The sequence below is a fragment of the Micromys minutus genome, assembly GCF_963924665.1.
Source record: "Micromys minutus genome assembly, chromosome: 4".
Lineage (NCBI taxonomy): Eukaryota > Metazoa > Chordata > Mammalia > Rodentia > Muridae > Micromys > Micromys minutus.
Genome location: NC_137973.1, coordinates 64,864,759 through 64,878,624, shown reverse-complemented (window position 1 = coordinate 64,878,624; position 13,866 = coordinate 64,864,759). Strand labels below are relative to the sequence as shown.

The window sequence follows — 13,866 nt, the reverse complement described above, 5'->3', positions numbered from 1 at the left end:
TTAGTGGGGTTGTTTCAAGTTTCTCATTATTTAGTTTGATGTTGGCTACTGGTTTGCTGTATATTGCTTTTACTATGTTTAAGTATGAACCTTGAGTTTCTGATTTTTTTAAAGGCTTTTAACATAAAGGGGTGTTGCAATTTGTCAAATGCTTTCTCAGAATCTAAAGAGGTGATCATGTGGTTTTTTTCTTTGAGTTTGTTTATATAATGGATTACGTTGATGGATTTCGTATATTAAACCATCCTTGCATCCCTGGGATGAAGCCTACTTGATTATGTTGTATGATTGTTTTGATGTGTTCTTGGATTCGGTTTGCAAGAATTTTATTGAGTATTTTTGCCTCAATGTTCATAGGAGAAATTGGTCTAAAGTTTTCTTTTTTTTCTTTCTTTTTTCTTTTTTTTGTGGGGCATTTGTATGGTTTAAGAATATGCATAATTGTGGCTTTGAAGAATGAGTTGGTTAGTGTTCCCTCTGTTTCTATTTTGTGGAATATCTTGGAGAGTATTGGTATTTGGTCTTGAAGGAAGATTGCTGTTTTTAGTCACACATTTTGTAGCTGAAATATTGATGAATACTTTTCTTCTCTAGTAGTCAGTTTAGAAAGGACCATACAACACCATGGTGTTTCCATTTTCTATAACATGAGTAAGTTTTGTCTTCAGTAATAGAGCCTTACCATCAGTTTATGAATGATAACCAATAGCCTTGGAAATATTCTGGGATGTTTGGGGGCATCTATGACACCGCTTTAAGCTAGTGACTCAACATGATGTAACCCATTTCTAAAACTGAAGGTTTTACTTGACTGCACGAGATGTGCAATTGAGGTATTGTCTCCCTGTCATTTGAATTCATTTCATATATGTATTTATTTTTAGGAAGTGTCTGCAATTGGAGGCTTTCATATGGCTTTTCAGTTTGGTTAGATGACCTTCCCCATATTCCCTCCTTTACTCTTCTTTCCCATCCCTTCTTATTTAACCCTCTGTTTTCTTCCCCATTTTCCAATTGTCTCTTCATAATACTACATTCTACTACTCTATTCTTTGGAAGATTCCCTCCTTTGCCCTGGTCCCTTACTAGTACCTTACTTCTGTGGTTATGTAGATTAAAACACTCCCTGAATTTGATAGAACAGAAAGCAGGAAGTAGGTATGAGCTCACTGTCACAGGAAAGGTTTTTCCAAACAGGACGCCAAAGCAGTTACTAAGATCAACAGTAAGTGAGACCTCATGAAATGGAAAAACTCTGCAGCAAAGGACAGCATCATTTGGGGAAAGTGGTCCCTGATAGGAAAACGTCTCAGCCATTATTTGCCTGATGAGCATTATCTATAATATACACTGAACTAAAAAAATGAATGTCAAGAAAAATTAACCTAATTGAAATGGGGTTCAGAACCAGGCAGAGTTCTCAGAAGATTAAAAGCAAATAGTTGAGAAACACTTAAGCATGCTCATTTAAAAATATTCAGCACCCTTAGCCACCAGGAAAATGTAAATTAAAACTACTTTGAGATTTCATATTACTCAGTTATAATGGCCAATATCAAGAAACAAATGACAACATATATTGGCAAAGATGTGGGGAAAGGGGGATAGTTATTGATTTCTTGTGGGAGTCAAACTGATTAGTGGAGCCAGTAATCACAGGGCTGTTTCTGAGGAAGCTGGTAATCAATCTACCTTGGGATGCAGCTATACAGCTCTTAGGCATACACCCAAAGACATCCAAATCCTACAACAGAGACACCCGCTCATCCACGTTCATTGCTGTTCTATTCACAATAACCAGAAACTGGAAACAGCCTGGATGTCCAGCCACTGATGAGAGCACAAGGAGAAGACAATATGTTTGCATGATGGGATATTATTCAACTGTTCAGATAAAGCAAATTATGAAATTTGCAGGGAAATGGGTAGAGCTTGAAAGAATCACCCTTCATGAATAACCCAGGCCCCAAAAGATGAATATTAATGTTTTCTATTATTTGTGTATATAAAATTGATATTAAATATTGAATTAGTTATGTCTGTTTAAATGTAAGCTTAAGTTATAGCCAGAAATAATTCAAAGAAGGAGAAACCTACGCCCTTTTTTAAGAGCCAAGTATATAACAGGTCAATATTTATAAGCACATTATGTATAAGTACTCCAAACTTGTTAAAATTTTGAGAAATTATTTTATAAAAAGATTTTCTTTTTTATATTAGAACAAAATATTCAAGTGATGCAAGATATTTTATAAGAATAATTTTTCCTCTGCCTTATCACAGTAATGAGTAACTTTGGGTTTAGACATGGTTTACTGAATGACAGGTTGGCAAGATGGCCCGGTTGTAAGGAGCTTGCTGCCAAGCCTGATCATGTGAGCTCAATCCTTGGGACCCACATAGTAAAAGGAGAAAACTGACTCCTTTAAATTATTTTCTGACCTCCATACACATGCCTGTAGTATGTACCTTCCACAAAGTAAGTTATTTTTTATAAGGAATTTGAACTAATATAAATACTTCATTAAGTGCTTTGCAGTAAATATTCATCTCAGTAGTAACTGGTACACTAGGATAATGGTGATACTGTTGGTTTGGATTTCAGGTTACAGTAGAACATTTGTTGGTGAATTATGCAAGCAAAAGGTATACATTTCAGTTCTTTACAAATGACAATTGAATCCAGGAGCAAATATATTATTTAAATTTTGGAATAAATTGATAATATACATTTATTTCATCATACCATAACACTTCAATCTGCAAATTTTGGTGGGTGGGAAATAAAGCAAGATAATGTATTTGTAAGAATTTTTAATTAATATTTGGATCTTAGGCAATATTTATTTAAGAGAATTCATAAAATTCTAATGATACTAGCCCTTTGAATTCAACCTATAAATGTAATCAAATTGATTTCTGTCATTTGGGTAGAGATCTATGATACGCATGTATTTAAATGAAATTCTGGGGTTATTAGTATTGATACCCCAAACTGGGCAACTATTCTTATGCTCAATGTAAGTACTTTTTTCAATACTCATTTGCTAATAATTACTTTTAATTAGTATGCCCAGGATGGTGAGCCAGGGAAGTTGCAAGTTCAAGGACTGCCTAGAAAAGTAAGGAGCCCTGACTTAAAGTACTAAGAGGGCCAGGACGTGGCTCAGTGGCACGGAACTGGCCTAGCATACGAGAGCCTGGGTTAACATTAAACAGCAATTGTGTTCTATTTTGCAGTCAAACATGAGCTCATGTTTGATGGAGGGAATGTTTACCTTAGAGCATGAAGCCATTTGGGAAAACTGTTGTATATTAGTGATTTTAACATTGCTGTCACTAAAAACACCCAACATGTCTACTTTAAGGGAAGGAAGGCTTGTTTTGTTTTATGGATTCTGGGGGGTTTCAGCTGATCACAGAAAGGAAGGTGGTGGTGGGGTGTTCTTTTGCAACAATATCCTCATGAGACAGAACTCTCTCATCTCGGTGGACTGAGAGGCAGAGAAATCACGGCAGCTGTGACCTGCAATGTCTGTTCCCCACTGACCTACTTGGGAGCCCCAGCTCCCAAGGGACCCAGAGAGTCCACAATATTGCTGCAAGTGGGGGACTGACAATTCAAATGTAAGCCTGTGGGGAACATAACAGATTCAACCCATAATCCATAGCATATTTTATGACATTATAGATTAATCACAGTGGCAGATAAAACTGTGTGCTTATTAATACAGCTGATCACTGAATGTAGGGAGGAATCAACATGTCAAGCCATTAGTTTAATTGTATAAGGTCCTCTAGGCTTGACTGCATTTTCCCACCTCATTGGTCAGTAGTGACAATATTTTTAAGAGAGTACTCTTTACAGTACTCCTCCTTCACCCTCAGCCCAATTTTATTTTTTATCATTTTTACTGATACAGAATTTCATGAGTGTGAAAGGAATTATCATTATTTGCTATAAACCAGGTTTAAAATCATAACTAATATCCTTCTCTATTATCTCCTTCAAGAAAAATAGTGACTCACAAGATGTTGGTATTATTAAACTCTGCTGACTGCCTGGGATACAGCCACTGGCACAGGACAAACACTGCCCAGAGACCTGGAACTTCTTTGGGAGAATATCTTTCTGAGAGAGACATTTCTACCTCTGTTGCCCCCTGCCATGTTGCATTCCTTGGTTGTCATCTTTTTATGTTCCATTGTTAGGATGCAAGTTCACTCCTAGTGAAGCCCAACTTTCCTCTTACCCTTAGAGGAACCTTTCATTTTGCTGTCTTGTATTCCCCTGACTGTTAAGACATATTAAGCCAATTTCCTCCTGTTTGATTCTCAAGAGGAAGAATAGCTAATTAACTGTTTCGGTGAAGTAATTCATTAGATTCCTTTTCCCATGGCACACAATAAAGCATGTCGTTGCTTTCATTTATGTCTTGACCAATATGAAATTTCTGTCTGTTTCTTAAGAATGTTGAAAGGATTCACTAACAATTACACAGGAGTCTTTTTTAAACATCATGGAAGGAAGTTACTACACATAAACACAAAGTTAGAAATGAATATTTGAATGGCTATTTAAATATATTAATTTCTTCTGTGCTCCCACAGTCTATTTTATATACCAGACTTGAAAGATTTGTTTTTAATTTTTCTGTGTGTGTTCTCTAGGAATAGTGGATTAAGCAAAGGAGATAAAATCTGTAGTTTTCATACATTCAAAGGGTAATGTCCATACTGATTTCAAATGACATCTAAATAATACCTAGATTTTCTTCCCTTTAGACAGAATTTAGCCTTATTTTTTGAATATTATAAGAAATGTTATCTCAGATACACAAAATCAGAAACATATGCTCCACAACTAATACTATTGCAGTTTTGAGAGGTCAGCTACAAACTCTCCATAAAGTTTGCTTAATTTAAAATGAAATAGAAACAGCTGTGGTAAGGAATGCAGTATATAAGCTCGCATTTGAGGTTATATTATATTTCTCTTATTAATTTTTATTGTATGTTTCAAGAGAAAGAGCTTATTAAAGAAACAAAATCTGATTTTGAACGTGTTCTATAGCCTGACTAAAATAGTACATACAATCGTAAAACCCAATTATACTCTTTCTTTTGCTTCCCTTTGCAAAACAATAGTTTTTCTCTGCAATAGGGTATAAGGCACATAGGAAAACCAGGTTGTTATTCTTACTCTGTGCTCCCCCAGTCACTCAACACCCCTGACACCAGATGAAGAGGGATTTTCTTTACATAGCAAGCAATCCCCTGGCTGATTTTTCCTGAGGTCACCAGCTAAGTGTCCCTGAGTTCAACTTTCACAGTCTCTACTTGGAGATAATGTGAGATCCCACAGATTGACTGCTCAGTGTTGCCAGACAGCCTCCTACTCTGGATGTCAACTCTTAAGTACAGATTGCAACCTGATTGTGATGAATCAGGTATGGGATAAGGTTTTCCATAACACCTTTCTCATAGGGGTCTTATTAACTAACTTTCTCTCTGGCTTTTTCTTTTTTTCTCCCCTTTTTTGGCTTTTTGTGTGTGCAGTGTGCACAGCCATGTGCATGTTCATGCATGTGAAACAAGTGTGTGGAGGTGCTGAGGACAATGTCAGGTGGTAACTGTTGCCTTTCATTTAATTTGAAATAGGGCCTGTTTTTGTTCCCCATCTACACCAGTCTGGCTAGCTTCAGATCATTCTCTTGTCTCTTCAGATCATTTCCCATCTCTCTGTGAAAGTTCTCATAACGCAGGGATCATGCCACAAGTATAGATTTTGCATGAGTTTTTAGGATTTAAATCCAATTCCTTACACTTGTACAGCCTTTACACACTGAGCCATCTCCACAACCAGATCCTATTAGTTCTTAAAAGTGGTTCACATCACTCGACATTGTACTGTGTTCATCGGTTTATTAATTAAAGAAATGATAAGAGATTTGCATGGATATCTAGGTGCAGAAAGACACCTGGTCTGCAAGGGTTCTGAGCAGAGAAGGTCTGAGCACATGGAGCTGAAGTGTAGCACTCTATCTACATAGATGTGTCCACCATCTCAGATGTGCCTCAAGCTACACAGTCTAGGAATTTCTATGGAGACCTTGTGTATGCATCATGTATGCGTGGCAGATTACTAACTCCACTTCCAGATTTTTCTCTTCCTTTGGATAGTGGGGAACTTAAACTGAAATCTCCAAGTTTATAATACTGGGGTTCCTGGTACCTAGTTATATTCAGGAGCTCCCCAAGAGTTGGTCCCATGGTGTAGCAAAAGTTGCTCTCATCATCTAGGATGCTGTAAGGAATTTCGAAGATCATTGTCGACAGGATCATCAAAAGCAAAGACTATTTTAGTACCACCGTGTTGGAGGAGGGGGATACTAGCAGCTCTGACTCATGGACTGGGGCAGAGATTTGCCTGCCCCTTCCATCCACTGGGTTCCAAGTCTTTAGAAGTTCTGGTAGCAGATACTGGAACAGAGACTAGTGGGGTATTTCCTATAGTTGCACAGTAAGTTATTTTGGAGTCAATATTTCTCCAAAATAGATTACTATAGTGGTTTGAATAATAGCCCCCACATGCTCATTCATTTGAATAATTCGTTGGTAGTTGATGGAACTACTTGGGAAGGGTTAGGAGGTGTGGCTATACTGCAGAAGATGTGCCTCTGGGGAAAGAGTAGATGCTAATATGCCCACTGCATAGGTATGTGCATCTACATTGAGTTATTTGTGCAAATTATTTAATTTTCTGGAGGCCTTGAGCATTGACCATTTAACTAGTAATTCACTTGTGGTTTAAGCATGTACATCCTCATCCACTTTTTGGTTTTCTCTAAGGAATTCTGATGTAATCTTCATGGTGAATCTATTGGTTGGGTCTTATCTTCTTTCTGAAGCTTCTAGGGACTTTGGACTTAGCTGGGCATTTTTCTTCCAAATCCCAAATGTTAGTTCTCCTTCTATATCACTTAACCTTTCTAGTCAGAATTCTTTGTCAACTGTTTCCTTCTCTTGTATCTTTTTTATATATGTATTGAAGTTAAAATGTAGTTTCATCATTCCCTGCTTTTCTTTCTTGCACCCCGTTCTACATCCTGTCTTGTTCTTTCTTAATTTCATGGTCTCAATTTTTATTACATTTTTGCACATATTCCTTCATATATAAACATATAACCTGTTCAGTTCCTATAAAGTTATTTGTATATAAATGTTTTTTTTCTGTTTTCTGTTGGAGTGGCATTGAAAAATGTATCTCTGATCTCCATTTGATGTGGTCTAGTCTCATAACTGGAGCAGCTATCTGTAACAATGAAGCACTTGTGTGTTTTCATAATCCCCATTTTGATCTGTAACTCTAGAATCATACATAAAATCTAATACTTGCTTTTTTAGCTACCAAGAGACATTCACAAAATTAGTGCGCTCATTATTCAACTACAGCTATTTCCTTACCAGCTGGCCTCCATCCCAGCCTTACTCATCTAATACCCAACAATCAAGCAACTGGGAAATCCTGTTGTTTCTGACTTCTGAATACATTCAGACCATCAGACAATGGCCACTTCAAGAGTTACTTTGATAGAGCAACCTTGGCTTCAGTTGCCAGCTGCCCAGGACACCAGGTGACAACCTTTAAGTTCATTGTTTCCAACTTGTTCAATGCTATGCTTTAAAAAAAAAGCACAGTGATCTTAAATTAAAAAATAGGCTATATCATGTAACTTCTCCAATCAAAAATCTTCAATGATTTCACTTTTATTAAGCTGTAAAGCCCATCACATTACAATGGCCCGGATGCAACATAAGGATATTTTATGTCCCATATAAAAGATGTGGTGCAGGGTCCTGTGGTCCTGAGTGACAAGAGTCTCCCCAGATAGTTCTCCAACCACTTCAGTTACCTTCTCTTTTATTCTGCTACCCTCTCTGATATTTCCTTAGCACTTAGTGAGCTCCTGACCAGTTCCTTTATATGTATGTGAGTGTTTTGCCTACATGTATGCGTGTGTGTGTGTGTGTGTGTATGTGTGTGTGTGTGTGTGTGTGTATGTGTGTGTGTGTGTGTGTGTGTGTGTGTGTGTGTGTGTGTGTGTTGCATGTGTCCCTGGTACCTTTCAAAGGGCACTGGATCTCCTGGAACTAGAGTTAAGAATAGTTGTAAACCACCATGGGGGTTCAGAGAACCCAATCTGTGTCCTCTCCAAGAACAGAAAGAACTCTTAACCTCAGCCCTTTCCCTAGCCCTGTGACTTGAACGTTTCTCACAGATATCCATGCCAACTCCATTTTTTATGTTTGTCTTGAAACATGAAGTTCACAGTGAACCTTCCTTTATTCTACTTAAAATGAAATCTTGTTCTCTACAATGGTTTGCCCTATGGTCTTTTATTTTATCTTTTTGGAGTCAGGGTTTTACTATGTCACCCTGGTTTACTTCAAATTCACAGAGTTTTGCCTCTACCTCCCAAGTTCCAGGAATCAATGTATGTGCCACTATGCTTGGCTTCTTTATCATGTTCCAACTTCACCATATTTACCTATTTTTATATTATGTGGCTTGTTTGTTGACATGTACTCTAAGCTTGTAGTAGCCAAATGCTACAAATCTGTATTATAATCATTTAAGCTATTTTCAAACATACTTTCTTAAGAAATTATGACTCTTGAAAATTTTTTTTAAAACTTAGCTTTAATACTGAAACTGCTTTCATGTAAGTTTATATAGTGACTTTCTTAATTGTATTTATCTTCAAAACAAATTTAAATTTATTATTTTCTGTGGGTATTCATGCTACAGTGTGTGTGTATGTGTGTGTGTGTGTGTGTGTGTGTGTGTGTGTGTGTGTGTGTGTGTGTTGATTCTCTTTCCACCTTCATATTACTTCTTGGGATTGAACTCAGGTTTCCCGCTTGTATGGCTACCTTGCTGGCTCTAGATGTCATTTTTAAGTGCAGAATTTACTACAACTAAGAACTGATTAATAGCAGTCAATATCAGCTAGACAATGGTGAACACACCTGTAACCCTAGCATTGGGAGGCTAGGGCAGGAGGAACATGAGTTCAAGGCCAGCCTGGGATACACAGCAAGATTCTTTCCCATAAAATAATGAATAAACAAGCAAACAAAGATGCAAAAAAATAAAGTGAAGCGATGGAGAATGGTACAGATGTTGGCCTTCCTCCCAAGGTTAGAGGTGAATGAGAGCAGACATGCCTGCTGTTGCTCTTCTGACTGCAGCGCAGAACTCCAGAGTACTTTGCTGAGTAAGCAGGATCATGGTAGCTAAGTTATTTGTTGAGCTTCAATAATCACATACAAAACTCCAACTTGGTCCATTTCAATCATTTCTTGAGTACACTGTATCTCTACATGCCTAGAACTCACGTCAATTTTCATAACCACTGTAATATAGTCTAGAAAAATGGACAGAAGCATTGAAATATACAGGTTTCGTATACAATACCACGGTCATGTTTCAGCATTAAATAAAGAGAACGTGATGGAAAATGAAGAAGAAAAATAAAAGGGGAAGAAAATAATAAAAGAAAGTTACTATAAAAGAACCTGTCTACACAAACATTCTGTTGCTAACATCATGTAGCAAATTATATCATGAAGCTGAAGCCCAGAGGGAAACAGGATGTTTGCAGTATTCTGCCATGCTTTCTGTTTAATTGACTTACGAGCACTAATGGCCATCTATAAATACTCATGCTCTGTGATAAATTAAACTCACCATTGCTGTGCCAGACTATCAAGCAACTCAGCCAACCATGGCTAGATTAACCAAGAAGATAAACGGAACCATTTTTATTCTGAGGCTGTTTAAAGATCTGGAGGTTATCACAGAGGTCCATCTCCTTGGATTTAAAGGGACAAACAGTCTCAGGAAGCTATTCATTCTCATACACCAATCCCAGGGATTTGAATTTTACCACACAGTGTTCATCCACAGACGGAGAATGGACAATGGCATTTCTTCATTTGGTGACTTGATAAGTCTTGTGAAGCCTTAATGGGAAACAAATTAAGTTTGCTGGGTGCCATCAGTGGAAATATTCAAGGATATATGTTACAGCCATTTCTCCAGGATCACCAGAGATTACTTGCCTCATTACCATTTTATTTCAATTCTTTACAAATAGAACTTTAAGCACACACAAAGAACAGTCATTTGTAGCAGGTGGGTATAAATGGCCATATAAAATTTATCCATTTATCACATTATGGATTTTATTAGACTGTTTGCTCCTGTGACTTACTGGGTCCTGGGAACCTGACTGAGGCAATTCGGAAATGAATAACAAGAGGTACACCAGCACATTTCAGCATCTTTTCATAAGACAACTTAACAGTTGTGTCTAACTTTCTTGGGTACACAAAGCCTAACTCTAGTTGTAATGTTAACTCAATCTCATTGAGAAGTCTCCATAAAGATGTTAGATTAATCAATGAAAGGCTTTAGAAGTCCATATGAGGCAGGCATCTAGGGGGTCTAGGACCCAGTGCAAAGACAAAAGGCATTCTAGAGCTCTGAGTGACCAGAGGAAAAACCCAAGGGCCAGTAAAATGGAGGTGATACTGCTGGAAATGTTGAGTAACATAAAGAGAGGGGGGAGAAGGACAAACAGATCACAGCCAAAACCCAGGAGGGCCTGGAGAAGACTCAGGGGAGTTCAAGGGAAACTACCCAGAAGGAAGCATCAGAGTCAACAGCAGAGTGAGGACTTTAGCAGACAGGAGTACAGACTTACTGAGGCCAAGGGTTCTGTTCCCCAAGGTCAGCTCTAAGCATCTTCACTGCCAGACTGTGGGGCAGCTTCAGTGAAAGCAGCAGCGGAGTCAGAGTGGCTTTGTTCTTCTTGCACTTTCTAGACGTGTTCTACTTCACTGTGTGTGCATCTTCTGCTGTGCATCTTCTGCTGTGCATCTTCTTCTGCTGTGCATCTTCTGCTGTGCATCTTCTTCTGCTGTGTATCTTCCGCTGTGCATCTTCTTCTGCTGTGCACCATCTGGTGTGCATCTTCTTCTGCTGTGCATCTTCTTCTGCTGTGCATCTTCTTCTGCTGTGCATCTTCTTCTGCTGTGCATCTTCTGCTGTGCATCTTCTTCTGCTGTGCATCTTCTTCTGCTGTGCATCTTCTTCTGCTGTGCATCTTATTCTGCTGTGCAGTGCTATTCAACACTGTAGACCTTCATTTGGTCTAAGTAAGAGGAAGAAGAAGAGGGCAGTGTCTTCTGATCCCATATAGTTTTCTTCAAATGGCATTTTATCTTGGATTCTGCCTGAGTAATATTTCATTTGTATACATATTCTTGTCTTCATCATTGTACCTTATTTATTTTTTAATTATTTTGAGAACTTTATATATGTGTGCTGCATTTCCCCAATTTCTGCACCCTTCTCCCATCTCCAAGTCCTCCCATGTCCATCCTCTCAAATTCATTACTTCATTTACCCTATTGCTACACACACATACGTATGAATATTTATACGTACGTGTATATAGAACCTACTGAGTCCATTTAGCATGACTTGTATAGAGTTCTGTTTAGGGCTCATCACTTGGGATTAGATAATTTATCAGTGGATATCTCTCTAAAAAAATGGATTCTCTTTCGCTCATCAGTTACTGATCACCTATAATTCTTCATCTAGGGACAAGACCTTGTCTGTGTTGGCAAGTTAACTGGTGTTATCATTATGCAGGTCTTGCTTAAGTCGCTGTATAATTGAGATGTAAGGGGTGTGGCTTCCCTGTCTATCATGTTTAGAGGACAATACTAAACAACAGGTGACAGAAATGGCTCTTAAAATGTTTTCTCCTGGCAGTACATTGAGCTCCATAGAGACAGCGCCGGGGCAAGCGAGAGCCAGACGGGCACTGGGCGACTCTGTGCCTAGTGGAGGAAAATCAACTAAACATGGGCAAAGGAGATCCTAAGAAGCCGAGAGGCAAGATGTCCTCATGCGCATTCTTTGTGCAAACCTGCCGGGAGGAGCAAAAGAAGAAGCACCCGGATGCTTCTGTCAACTTCTCAGAGTTCTCCAAGAAGTGCTCAGAGAGGTGGAAGCCCATGTCTGCTAAAGAAAAGGGGAAATTTGAAGATATGGCAAAGGCTGACAAGGCTCGTTATGAAAGAGAAATGAAAACCTACATCCCCACCAAAGGGGAGACCAAAAAGAAGTTCAAGGACCCCAATGCACCCAAGAGGCCTCCTTCGGCCTTCTTGTTCTGTTCTGAGTACCGCCCAAAATTCAAAGGTGAGCATCCTGGCTTATCCATTGGTGATGTCGCAAAGAAACTAGGGGAGATGTGGAACAACACTGCCACGGATGACAAGCAGCCCTATGAGAAGAAGGCCGCCAAGCTGAAGGAGAAGTACGAGAAGGATATTGCTGCCTACAGAGCTAAAGAAAAACCTGATGCAGCGAAAAAGGGGTGGTCCAGGCTGAAAAGAGCAAGAAAAAGAAGGAAGAAGAAGATGATGAGGAGGATGAAGAGGATGAGGAAGAGGAGGAAGAAGAGGAAGACAAAGATGAAGAAGATGATGATGAATAAGTTGGTTCTAGCGCAGTTTTTTTCCTTGTCTATAAAGCATTTAACCCCCCTGTACACAACTCATTCCTTTTAAAGAAAAAATTGAAATGTAAGGCTGTGTAAGATTTGTTTTTAAACTATATAGTGTCTTTTTTTGTATAGTTAACACACTACCGAATGTGTCTTTAGATAGCCCTGTCCTGGTGGTATTTTCAATAGCCACTAAACTTGCCTGGTACAGTCTGGGGGTTGTAAATTGGCATGGAAATTTAAATCAGGTTCTTGTTGATGCACAGCAAAAATTAGTTATATATGGGGACAGTAGTTTGTTTTTTTTTCTTTTGGTTTTATTTTGGGTTTTTTTTTCATCTTCAGTTGTCTCTGATGCAGCTTATAAGAAGATAATTGTTCTGTTAACTGAATACCACTCTGTAATTGCAAAAAAAAATTGTGGCTGTTTTGTTGACATTCTGAATGCTTCTAAATAAATACAATTTTTTTTATTAAAAAATGTTTTCTCCTCTTCCTTCAAGATGCTCTCTCAGCCTTAGAGGTAGTGACTGCATTACAGTTGTATTAGCTGGGGTTAGACATCATAGCGAGTTATTTTTCTACCTGTTGAACAGTTGTGTATCTCTGCAATAATCTCCATGTTTTCCACAAAGAACTTACTTTAATGGGGGTGATAGTTACACTTTAAGTGTTCAGGATACACTAAGAAAGTATATTGGTTTAGAAAGATGGTGGTAGTGGGCTCTCTTCTTGGGTCTTTCAGCCATGGTTAGTTTACCAGGCATGAATTGGCTTAAGTCAAACTAGACAGCTATTGGTTACCCACAAGAAAAAAGTAGCACTATTGCATCATTGGGGTTATCTTTTTTATTTAAATAATCTTATTTTCTTTTATGTGCATTATATATGGATGTTTTGCCTGCATGTGCCTGTGCACCACTTGCGTGCCTGCTATTCTCATAAGGCAGAAAAGGGCATTAGATTCCCAGGAACTATAATTACAGGTGGTTGTGCTTTGCTATGTAGGTGCTGGGTACTGAATGCATGTCCTCTGCAGGATTAGTTTGTGTACTTAACTACTGTGCCATCTTTCCCCTTCTGGAGATTTCTTGCTAGGTCAGTTGTTGTGTCTCATAGAATTTACAGCTGATAGGATTACTGATTACTTTTCTCCCTTGGTAGCTTGCATAGCATCTTCCAATATTATGTGAGATAGTCCTCAGGGAGGAGGCTTCCTGGTAAATTTCAGCTCTATTTATCCAAGTCCTGCACTTAAAGTTTGTGGTATCTTCAT

General features: G+C 38.4%; 1 pseudogene across 1 annotated transcript; it reads left to right on the top strand.

Annotated features, from left to right (window-relative positions):
• The first annotated feature begins 11,943 nt into the window (after positions 1-11,943).
• On the top strand, positions 11,944-12,581 carry LOC308420176 (high mobility group protein B1-like; annotated as a pseudogene). Its single transcript has one exon. The product of its transcript is annotated as a high mobility group protein B1-like (transcript).
• The last annotated feature ends 1,285 nt before the right edge of the window (positions 12,582-13,866 follow it).